The sequence below is a fragment of the Prosopis cineraria genome, unplaced genomic scaffold, assembly GCF_029017545.1.
Source record: "Prosopis cineraria cultivar Desert tree isolate PC_DT_omini unplaced genomic scaffold, ASM2901754v1 PC7, whole genome shotgun sequence".
Classification (NCBI taxonomy): Eukaryota; Viridiplantae; Streptophyta; class Magnoliopsida; order Fabales; family Fabaceae; genus Prosopis; species Prosopis cineraria.
Window position 1 is genome coordinate 1,886,670 of NW_026555338.1, and position 13,506 is coordinate 1,900,175.

A 13,506-nucleotide genomic window follows, 5' to 3' on the forward strand; every position below is an offset into this window, starting at 1 on the left:
TAGATTTTATATAAATACATTAATAATAATAATTAAAAAATTTATTATCCAGTTTTTTTCATAAGAATAATATATAAAATAGAAATATAATTTAAAAAAATTATAATAACTATTCAAAATCTATATGACAGTAGAAGTTAATGACTAATTTTAATGGAAATAGAATTTTTTTAAAGAAGTGAAATTTATTGTATCAAATAATATATTTATTCAGTATTATCTCTATTTTTCTAATATCAATTTCATGTTGTGCAATATGGCACTAGATGTATAAAAAAGGGAAGGAAAAAGGCATGGGAGAACAAATTTTCAGTTAGTATGTATAGAAAAGTTAGTATATATAAAAAAAGAATAAAATAAAAAATTATAACATACAAACTCACTCAGTCACTCATTAATTTTAAGTAGAATATAAATTCAAAATTATTTATTTAAATTTTAATGATTTAAATGGTACAAAAATTTAGTATCTTTTTTAAATACAATTGCTGAATTCAAATTCATTGTTAGCATATAAAATATCTCGAAAATCAATCATGAGTAGAACAGTGGTCTCTCATCTGTGCATTGGTTATTATCATTCATATTACTTTTACATATAAAGCCTACTATTTTTGCAACTTTTAAAGTCTTTTATAAAATAAAATAAATATAGAAAAAATAACCTTCTATTACAAATCTTAATAAAAGAGAGTTATTCTAAATTCCAACTAAAATTTCCTATACAATTTCATGGGATAAATCTCGAGATTATTAATTTTAATTTTTTTAATAATTATTGAGTGGCATAGGCATAACATTTAAGCCCCAATTTATATTGAAAAACTCATTACTTTAATATATTTAAAAACGGCTATTTTTTTGGGTTCAAAAAAATACAACTCATTTAAATTTATTAATAAAGTTGGTTAAAGAAAAAGAAAAAAAAAATTCATTGAAAGGCTTGTATTAAAGCCTGCACATACAGAGAGTAAGCTTCATGTGATATGACTATGGGCTTAACACTTTCACAAGAGTAGGGAGCACGCTTTGTCTACTATAAATATTTTTTCTTAAAATATAATATTAAAAAAATATAAAATGCAAACCATGTCTGTATATAGTACACATTCCATTTCTTTCATATAATATTAAAAGTCATTTTATGATTTTAAAAAATAAAATTCACAGCCACACCAGTATATGCAAGAAGTAAGAGGAAGATGGCATAGAAATGCTGTCTCAATCACAGAAAAAATGGAAAAACAATAGGCATTACATGTGAAAGAGGTAATTATATTAATAACTATTACAGGGATCAAAGACTACTGCTTTACTCAAGATTCTCAAGATTTTTTACATGCCAACAATGAAATTAAATTCAATAATTATATTTAGTATCAGCACTCTAAATTATTAAAATTTAGATTAATAATTTTAAATTTATACTTTACTAAAAATAAATAAATAAGTAAATTTATCTAAACCATTAATATTCATGTTGAGAAGGGAGAATTTATTAAAAATGTCTACGTAATGGATGCACAAAATTATATAAATTTTTTACAAAAATGCAAAGTTAAAACTAGATTAAATAAACACGCTAGAAAGTCAATTTACTCTCAAATTAAAATAAATTTATAAAATCTAATTTAACCACTTTTCTTCTACACTTAAATAAATTTTGTTAATTTTTCTCATACATATTTTTAAAAGTTTATTTTTGAACTAAAATACTTCTAATGCACAAAACCTACATATTTAGACAAATTTGTGTGCACTTTAAGCTAATAATATTAATAAATAATCTTAATTGACATATAAAAGTGTGTAATAAATAAGTTCTATTAATTTCTCCACACTTATCTTTTGTATTCATGGCAAAATCATGTGAAATGGACCCACAAAACAATGAATCAATTGAAAATCAAAACAAACGTTCAAAATTGCCAACTCAAGAATACTCAGTCACCTATTCAATTTAATTGAAATAAAAAAAAATAATTTAGTATTTCATAAAAACTTATTATATGATAGATCATAATAGCATTGTACAATCCAAATAATTGACTTCACAATGTGGAATAAAGCCTATTATTGTAAGATTGCAAAAAATAAGAAAGTGAGAAACATGACAATTTCACACACCCTCACAAATATTCAGCACTTACATCACACAAGTCACAATATTACATACATCACACAAGTCACAATATCACAACATTTAAACCAATTCCTTTTATTCATCCTTGCTTTCTTCTTTTGGAAACATTTTTTTTCATGTGCCTCACTAGGTACTTAATACATATTATTTTACTCTTTATGCTGGCATGACACCGAAAAAAAAAATTTAGTGTATCTCTATCCCCCAAGACAACCGATGCCATCTCCAATTCATGTGGGTTCAATGCACATTTAACTTCATCTAGGAGTTCATTCCTATATTCGTCCGTCGGAAGTGGCCGTTGACCTTCCACTGTGAATTCAGAACATTGTTGCTTCATTCGCATTTCCCTTTGCTTCCTCACTGGGTCATATAGAGCAGAATCTATGATGCATGTTCTGAGAAACTGTAAAAAAGCAAGAAAGTTCTAGTTGTTATTAGTGCTTGGAGTATTGCACTAGCTTTTTTTTGAAATTGAATTGGAAGATTGGATGAGATTGAATCTACCTAGGCAGGACAGGAAGGACAACAGTTTAGAGTGGTAGGTGAATTTTGGAGTGGCTTGTTGGATTTTGTGCAAGAAGGGAAACAGATGTATGTTTGGTGAAAGAAAGGTTAAGAGGGATGCATTTGATTTGAAATGATGCATATTGAAATTTTTTTGTAACATGGTGATAAGACATATTATTTATACATATTTATTAGCTTAAAGAAACCATTTTACACACCCAATAAGAGTTCATATGCATTTGTATTACATTTTTAGTATAAATTTGCCTAAATATTGAGTTTACACATATTAGAGGTATTTTAGTCATAAAATATACTTTTTTATCAAAGTGAGGTTAAGATTGAGAATTACATCTTTTAATGAGTGAAGATTATTGGCAAACTTAATTGTTATTGATTTAACCTAGGTTGGGAGTTATTAAAGAAAAACATTTTAATGTTGTCTCTATAAGAAGTTTTCATTTAACCTTTGATTTAGTTTAAGTGAGTTTATCTACATTTGTGTCTTATTAGGCTTTATTATTTTGAATGAATTAAATATTCTTATTTTATTCCAATTAAATAAACGTCACATTATGATTATTTGATTTAATTATGACTTAGGTGGATTAATATGATAATTGAAGACTACAACCACTTTGCAAGTTTCCATCACTTTTATCTCATTTTTTTCTTAGTCTAATTCATGCTCCTCACTCTCCATTCAAATCACATACTCATTTTCTCACATTTAAACATTTTCTTACATTCTCACTCGTTCTTCAATATTTTTTAAATTTTAATGTTTTAAATTAATTTATATTTGATTTCAAAGTTCAATTTATTAAAGTTCAAGTTTATATTTTCAAATAAAATCATTGGATTATAAAGTAGGTATTCTAATACTTGTTTTGAAACATTTTAAACCATAGACTTTTGATTTGTTTTTTCCTTCCTACTATGATTAGTCATTTAATAACTAATTAAAATCTATCTCCATAGTTTGGTAATCATATGAATTAATCCATACTTGCCATGGAGGTTTGGCTAAATATCAAGGTAATGAGGAAAACATTACACCTTGCTACATTAGAGTTGAGTCTAGTAATTATTTTGATAGGTATGCGATTAGCCTAATCACATGGTTAAGGTAAAAGAAGAGGGTATTGAGAAAGTGATGAGTAAGAAGATTATTGATGTGATTAGATGGAGACCACTAACAAAAGGGTGGATCAAATACAATTATATTGGTGCGAGCAAGAGAGATTTACTCTCGGTAGAATATGGAGGAGTTTTGAGAGATTGCAAATGGGAATTAGATATTGGGGTTTGCAAGAAGACTCAATTTTTGCTGTGCAGTGGAAGCTGAGTTGTGGGGAGTTTTAATTGGTTTAGAGCAAAGACAGAAAATGGATTTCAGGAAGATAGAAGTGGAGATTGATTCGATGGTAATGGTTAAGCAATTGATAACCATAAGTTGCAATGGGTGATTCCAGTAAGTTGTTGCTAAAAGAGAGGAACTGGTGGAAGGAATGGCAATTGGTTGTAAAGCATGTGGCGAGAAAAGAAAACCAGTGTGCTGATGCAATTTCCAATATGTAAGGTAGTTTGGATGAGGTTTTATATATTTGGACTGAGATGATTAGTTTTGTTAAGCTCATTGGTCTCCCTGATAAATATATCTGTGGTTTGATAAAGGATAGTTCGCTGTTGGTTGTCTTGTTTTTTGGTTTTGTTTTGTAGCTTTTCTTTGACGTCTTAGCTGATTCACAAAGGGCAAGAAGCCAACTTTTAAAATTCAAGACATTTACATGGCAGTAATTTAGGCTTGTTTTTCTTACATATGGGTGATGTCACATTAAATCAATGAATCAACAATTCAACATTTAAGCATCCAAAATAATAAATAATAATTTGTTGAAGAAGATAGAGCAACTTTTTTTGGTTGAAATGCATCCAAATCGTTTCTTTTATGTTGTAAAATATAATCTTTGTTACTATTTCTTTCACAATGAAAACAACAATAACATTTAAAAATAATAATGATGATGATGTGTCCTTATGCTAAAAAACCAAATCGAAAGAGTACAAAAACAAATTCAGGAACACAAAGCCAAGAAATAAAAGAAATCTTGATCAGAGAATCAACCCATGCCCGGTCTATATGTCATAGAGACATCTTCAACATCAATTCTCAGAGATATGGCAGCTCATCAAAGCATGTATCACAGTAAATATATTTGTCCTACATGATATAACAACTCATCGAAAAAAAAAAATTCAAGACACAAATTGAAAATACCTGAGTATCATGATGAGATTGTAATTGTTGAGATTCAGAGGTCAACTTTTCATGCGATAGCAGAGGCCAACTGTGCGTTCTTTTAAGATGTGGCATTTTCACTCTATCTCTTCAATCAAATCAACCTTTAACATAAAATGTCAAACATCATTATTATTTTTTGTTTTGGCTGAATGTGGGTCTTATTAGGTGTAGACTTACAAAACACAGAACCTAAGGTTTTTTTTTATAACGTTATTTTTCCTTTTATATTCTTCCTTTGGTATTCTGTAATTAATTTTATCTTTATTATTAGATTAGATTTATAGCTAGTGAATTGAGGGATTTGAATCTGATTATTCTCCATCTCCCTCATCGATATATGTATCGTGGTTCTTTTTAGAAATATACAAGAAATTACTTGGTACATAATTTCATTTTTCCAGCCTAGAGAGTTTCCAAGTTAATTATTTTCTAGAATCAATTATACAATTCATGAAACATAGTTCACAACCAAAGGAATTACAAGATAATAATAGGATATTGGCCGGTCATTAGTGATCTCCATTCTCACAAGGTTTTCAGGAAATCAATTTCAAAATACTTTATCTTTTATAAAACTTCAACAACTTATCTAACATAAAGATCGAAATATAAGAGAGAAGCAAGGAACTAGTAGCACATCATCACACATCAACACTTCAACAATCAATTACAAGAATGGCTTTGATACCTTCAGGAAAATCCCTGACACCTCTAAAGCATGGGGTATAAGTATAGGATATGATTCTATACGAAACATAATTAAATACTAAATATTTAGATACACGTATTTTCAATGCAATAAATAATTAAGTAATTGAGCAAAATATCAAATGACAAGATAATGATTTTCATGTTCTTCATTAATAGTAAAGTTAAAAGAAATGAACCATCCAAGTGAAAAAACATTATTTATGTGGTGGGGTCAACTAGTGTAATTATAAAAATATAAAAGATTAAATAATAAATTGTAATATTTTCTTGATCACAGAAATAATTTTCTCAGCTCCCACTATCCTTTACTAATATTAAAAAAATACTTTAATGCACGACTATGTCCGAAGACAGCAATGGAACGAAAAATGTGAATGGAGGTGGACAATTTCAGAACAGAAGAACTGACCAGAGAAGAAGCACCAGAGGTCAGAGAAGATAGCGCTGGAGAAGAACTGAACGAAAGAGTGACAGAACCAATTTCTGATATGAAGAGGCTAGAGAAGACAGCCGAAGAAGAAGCAATGGAATACAGAGGTAAGGTCGGAGAAGACGCTAAAACTGTGACTGAGGAGGCGTCGGACTGATGATGCGACAGTGACCGTGGATCGGAGAGACACAGCAATGCTGGCACGCGATAGATTTTGCAGAATGAAGGGGTAAAAGATGGACTGGACGGAGCATATAGTGCTTCTGATATCGGGAAAAATTAAAAAAAAAGGGGGGCGCCAAAATGCATAATTTGCTACGAGTTTTTGAAACAAATGTCTACCGAGAGGCAAGAGAATTTATCTGCATAATGTCTTGAAGCAAGAGAAAGATTGTATGGGAATTAGGATCTGTGTCTTTTCATTAGTGCTTGTAGACAATTGCATGATTTGAATCAGAGAATTAGGAGTACCAAGAGGCTGAAGCAAAGATTGGGTGATTGAGATCAGCAAGCACAGTAAAATTGTGACCGTGAGTCAGACAATGGCGAGCATGCACCCACATGAGAATTGCGACAATCGAGAGAGGAATACTAGTCAGAGGAAGAAGATTGAGATGTGCCGGAGGAGGAGGAAGAAGAAGACTCAGCTATTGGTGAGAACTGAGATGAGCAAAGTGGACAAGGGTTAGGTAACCCGGAGGACTTATAGTTATAATTATAACTACAGTCAACCCATAGGCCAGCCCACGCAAGCTGGTGTTTTGATGGATTGAATTGGGCCAGTCTGTCAGATAAAACAAGTTAAAAAACTTAACCTAACCTGTTGATTAGCAAGCTGGCTCACGAAACATACACAAATATTTAAAAAAATTTAAAATTTATATAACATAAACTTATATACATTTACAATTATGTTTTTCATATCCTAACAAGCGTTAATATCCATACATATCTACGTACTCTAATAACTCTTTTTTTTATTTTTTCTTCATTTTTTATTTTAATATAAACTAAAATGTGTGTGTTTTGTTTTTTACTTCATTAAAATACAATAAATTTACAAGTTGTCCTTAAATTACTTCATCACTCACAGACACCTAGTCAAGTTAAAGAATAATGATATAAATGCAGTTTCTCAATTCTTCCCAAGATACTTAATCTACCTCATTCTTATTATTCTAATTATTATTGCAATTATTTAGACAATAATTATTCCTTGAGTCTAAATCTATATGTGTTCTCAACAAGTTAGCAAGGATTATTTTTATATTATATAAAATATGCTCAACAATTCTTTTTGACCCCTACATTTATTAACCTTAACTAAGAGTTAGGTAGTTAGCTATATCTATACACATATTTTCTTGATCTTGATTATTTTTATATTTCACACTTAGGGTTCATGCAAATCTGGAGTGAAGAATTCAGTGGCAAGCTTTAGATCATGTTCATAATAATTAATCAAATGAAAATAATTAATTCAACTTATATAGAAAATTGATCTAATCAAATGGTAAAAAAAAAACAATGTTAAGAGGCTCAATCCATGCTAAAGCAATCTCATGCCTTGGCAATTTTTTTTAAAAAAAGCAGGCTAGCGGGCTAGCCCATTTAGTCCACATACTTTCATGGTTCAGGCCAACCCAACCTATTTTTCAAAACGGGCTCATCTTGCCAACCTAACTTGCAAAAAATTGCAAGCTAGCTCAGGTTAAGCACGTTTACCCAGCTCTTGTTATAATTGGTAAGGCTGCATAAGAAAATGAGAAGTGGGCTTCATCAATCAAGACTTCTCTTGAGATAAAAACACTGCCCGATTGAAGATAGAGGCATAGATGGCCCAAATAATTGTGTGCATAGCCAATTCAAACACATATTAGATCTAGGAGTGATCTTATATAGTGTGCAGGGCCTCAAATTGGACCAACAAGGTCTTCTTAAAAAACTTAATTTTCCTCTTATCAATAACTTTGAAAAAAAAAGCTCCTCTTAACCTCAAGGTTGTAATCTATATTATCAATAGTCGCAGACAATTTATTACAAAGCTAAAGTTTGCTTCATATTCCTTCAGCAATGAATGGTAGTAACTTATTCACAACTTCAACCACCAATGGTGTGGGGTAGAGGATTCAACTAGTTCCTACTTTGGGCCAATGTTGTCCTACTTTGGGCCAATGCCGTCCTACTTTGGGCCAATGCTGTCCTACTTTGGGCCGACTCTGGACTCTTGGCCTAATGTACCTTCCACTGCATGCTCGATTTCTCCCCATTTTAGCTTCTTTCTTTCTTTCTAATTTTCATAGATGAGCCGTATGTGAGATAATATAACATGATTTGCTTAATTTTATTTCCATATTGATTCAATCTCCTCAGTTGGAAGTGCCAAAATATAGTTAAAATAGTGGCTCCTCAAAAACCATATTAATTTTTGAAAAAAAATTAAAAAAGAAAAAAGAAAAAATTTTGAAGGTATAAACCACATTGAGCAAGACTTATTTAATTAGATCAATTCACATATTTTGCACAAACATTATATCTTAATATTTTAATATATCTAAAATGAATGATGAAAGAATATCAACTTAAAACTCATTATTTAGATTTTAAAAAAAATTCATGAAAAGAATAAAAGTTGCAATATTTATTTATGGATTTGCATTAATTAATAAGCCCAAACAGATTGGTCTTTATGATCTTATATGAACCGTGATAGATAAACCAAACAAGTGAGCTCAATGGGCAAAGCCCCAACCTACAGCTCTATTGCTGTCACTTATTCCCTATCTTTTAACTAACTGGGTTAGAGATATAATTTATTTATTTATTTATTTATTTATTAAAGTGATTATTAATTTGGTCCATATAAGTTAATCAGTCAATAACTACAAGTACATGACTATTTTCCATCCTCTCCATTATCTCTGCACTTACTTGAAAACTATAGGAGTCTAGTAGGTTGTATGTCTGCCTATACTCGAGGTAATCAAGGTATTATAATCAATCATGAATTCTTCAAGTACGCATATTATTTTGCTTAAATCTTATTTGATTTATATGAATTGAGATACTAACGTTAACATGAATCTCCCACTTGAATTGTATTAATTAAGCAAGTTGTATAAACAAGCTATAAATAAAATTCAGAAAATAAAATTTCACAAAATCACTGGATCTTATGGGGAAACAAGTGATATAAATATCCCATAATATGAATAGAACATGAAATTTTTATTTTAAATATAGTTCAGTAAGATAACAATATAAATCGTTGATTCCTATATGAAAACAAGTGACATGTATAGCGTACCACAACAAAATCATTAAATCCTATGGGGATACAAATGATATAAACATATCTAACTGAACTAAATATAGAATGGGTCTTCTAACCACAACTTGGTAAAGAGACAATATAAAGTCACTAAATTCTATAGGGAAACAAGTGACATAAGGTGCATTATCACAAATCATTGAATCTTATGGGAAAATAAATGATATAAAGCACCATAATATCTATAAACCAAAAAACTGAAACTCAATCAATAAAGAAACAATATAACATCACTAAATTCTAGAAGGAAACAAGTGATACAAGATGCATAAATATGAATCATTGAATCCTATAGGGAAACAAATGATATCAAGAATCCTATTGTTTCTGAAACAAAATTGAGCATAATAGCAAAATGGCCTTAAACCATCAGATGTCCTTAAAATGACACAACTCAAACTCTCACTAAAACAAGGCTATCTCAAAAAGATTAATAAAAACCCATATAGCTAAGCCTTTGGTTATACAAATGCATAAGCATACATTCACCATAGAAGTGAACTAGATAAGTTTGAGTGTTTATAATCTTCTCCAACAAAATCTTTTAGAGAAGTTCAAGGTAGACAAAATATCACTTTCATAGTTGGAGGAAACAAAACATACATGTTCAATAATAATTTCCTCAACTATATAACCTAATGAAAGGCTTTACAATAAGAAATATATATATATATATATATATTTCACATTCTAAATTAAGGTGGTTACAAGTGTCTATAATACACTTATTTTTACAAGACAACTCCTCCATATATTATAGAATAATAGGATGCACATTATAAATCCTCATAGTCACAAATTTAAAAGAAGATCAAATTTTTAACAACTAAAATTAGGTGTCATGTACCTTTTGGTATGCAAGAATTTTTTCCAAAAGGATTATTCAATAATTTCTTGCAATAATTTCATAAGTATTTACCAAAGGGTATTCGAAGTAAAATCTAAATCAAAGACCAATGCATATTTTAGCATCCTCAAAGTCATTTATAACGAAAGCGTACAAAATTCTTTATATGCAAATTTTAAAATGGTCCTCCTCAATATTAATTTTGAGGATGTGAAAACTTAAGCAAACTTACACCCCTTAAATGGGTATCAAACAAGGAGTGTGTATTAGATTTCTAAACACTTGATTAAAATGGGTTGCTTGAGACAAATCAAGGTTCCAATTAGACATATTAAAATGGATATTAATCCTTGAATAAAATATGTTAGACAAAAAATTTTATATCAAGGTAGCACGACCATAAATATGTTGTCTCATTCATTTGATCACTAGCTAATGACTAGCTATTAGCAAGGAGCATAAGAAGCAAAAGACTGCTTTTTCCAAACATTTAACAACACACAAATTTGAAGTATTTTAAGTAAAATTAAAGAGAGCTAATATTCTCATCAAACTTTAAATATCATTACTTAGAGACTTGTTTATTTTCAAAGATGGTTTTAGATAGTTTCACATTAAATGTTCCCAACTAAATTCTACAAAACCCTCTTATTAAAGTATTTCAATTCCTTCCCTCAAGTCTCTATTCATTCAAGATAAACATAAATGATTACTTTCAACTAAGCATTATAGGTATACCAACTCTATAAGAATGCCCCAATAAAATCATCTGCTTAGTATATATCATAGGTTTTTTTGTTTTAACAAGTGGATTCCTAACAACCTCATCCTCATCAAATGAAGTTGATCAATAAACATACTTCTATAAAGGTGGTACTCTTAACAAGTAGGCCAGTGGTTTAGGCCTATAACTCTTACTATTTATTTGAAAGTAAGATTCAAATTTGATTACTTGATAGTGAGTAATAAAATCAGCACCTTTGTTGATCCTATGCAGTAGTAAACAATGAATCCTTTAATAGATTTTGACATTAAGTTTCTTCAACTGAAGATCTCACTTATGATTTCCAACTTAATACAAATAATTTATCTTATATTATTTTGGACACTAAATTATTAGGCATCCAATTCAAATATGAATTAAAGACTTTATCAAAAAAGAATTATAACAAAATATACTTAATGTCACCATACCTATAAGGTACAAGAAACATCAAAATATTAAAATCCTTATTTGCAAACTTTGCCAAAATAAATGCCCAACTACCAACAATGGTTATCTTTGATTTGCCAACAACATCCTTTATATTAGTATTTAGAGATAAATACAAAATTTTTAAACAAAAATTACATTAACAATGACATACTTATGGGGTAAAATTTATTGTCAAAATAATATTTTGAAATATAATTTCAAATAATACACTATCATGATCTGCCCACTACAGGTGAGCACACAATCACTAAGTATAAATGACTCTTGCAATATCATAGAAATATATCACTAATTTATTTGTAAATTCCTTGAGCATGTGGATGGAAATGAAAAATCCAAATAAGATAGGACAATAGTCTAGCAACTCCACTTAAATGTTCCAAACTTGCAACACTTCACCCCTCAGATTGTAAGTTATTATGGGTTGCTATTAATATTGTATGATCCTTTAATCTCTCCCCTTTCTGACATGAAGTAAGAAGATGTCAAAAATTTATAATTAGATTGTAATAGTTCTATAAACTAAGAAATACTCCAAGGTTAACCCCATACAAGTTCAAGATATACCCCTTTTTAAAACCAATGCCCCATTATGATTGAGTACTATCGAGCATCACATAATATATGTCATCAGACATGTTGTCTCTAATTTCTTTTCTTAATGGTGAATTCAATCACTACCAAAGAGATCTAGTTGTACTTATACTAATATTTATTATGGGCTTTGTCAGAAGCATTGGACTATAAAGAGAGATCCTCTAATTTGGGTTCTCTTAAAGCCAACTAATTCTCAAAATCATAAGGTACATACTTAAGGACTCTCACAAATTATCATAATGAGTCCCATAAAGAGCCTTTACAATAAATAGTTGCTCAAAACAAAAACTGAAATCGCAAAACATAATATAAAAAATAATAATTATGCGTGCATAACATAATTATAGTATAGAATTCCTAACAAGTGAAATTCAGTTATGTAACTATTATTATGCACCAAGAAGTCCTATAAAAAGGCCTTAACTAAAGATAGTTGCTCAAAAAACATAGAAAGTAAAATCACAAAACAAAATATGGGAAATAATAATTATACATGCATAACATAATTATAGTATAGAATTCCCAAAAAGAAAATTTCAGTTATGCAACTATCATCATATACCAAGAAGGTTCTCATACCATATAGATTTGGCTCACACATAAGTCCATACCCAAAAAAATGTACTAAATACTTGCATACCTATGGGGTATACTAAATATCTAACATATCAAAAAAAATGCTATTTGCCTCTCTTTTTTGTTTAACAGCCTACCCACCCTAGAAACGGCTTAGTCAAAGGTAGGGTCCAGTGACTGGAAGAGCACCTTATATCGCGTGGTATTCGGTGTGCCCCTAGCGACCCTTGAAAATTCAGAGGATTGAGTACCTCCCATGCCGGTCATACTCATAACCGCGTCAGGTTTCCAAGGTGAACAGCCTCTAGTTGATGGAACAATATAGGCAAGGAGTTGGAAAAATGGATCCATAACCTCAAGAAAAGGATTGGCTTTGAGGGCTGGGCACGGGGGTCCCAACCCCGAACCCGTCGACTGTCGGCGGACTGCTCGAGCTGCTCCTGCGGCGAGAGTGGGTTGCCGTGTGCTGGCCAAAGGACAGACTGGGAACGGGCTCTTCGGGGTCCCTTCCTCAGGCATCGAATAGTCGACTCAGTATTGGTATGGACAAGGTGTTGCACAGAGTAGGGTTGCATCCCCGGCTTGCGCGGGAAGGCTCGCGACTCACGGGGGCTTTTGGATTAGTTCTCGGGTCAATCTTTCGTATGGCATCGACAATGATCCTTCCGTAGGTTCACCTACGAAAACCTTGTTACGACTTCTACTTCCTTTAAATGATAAGGTTCAGTGGACTTCTCACGACGTCACTGACAGTGAATCGCCCACATCGCTGTGATCTAAACACTTCATTGGACTATTCAATCAGTAGAAGTGACGGGCAGTATGTACAAAGGGTAGGGA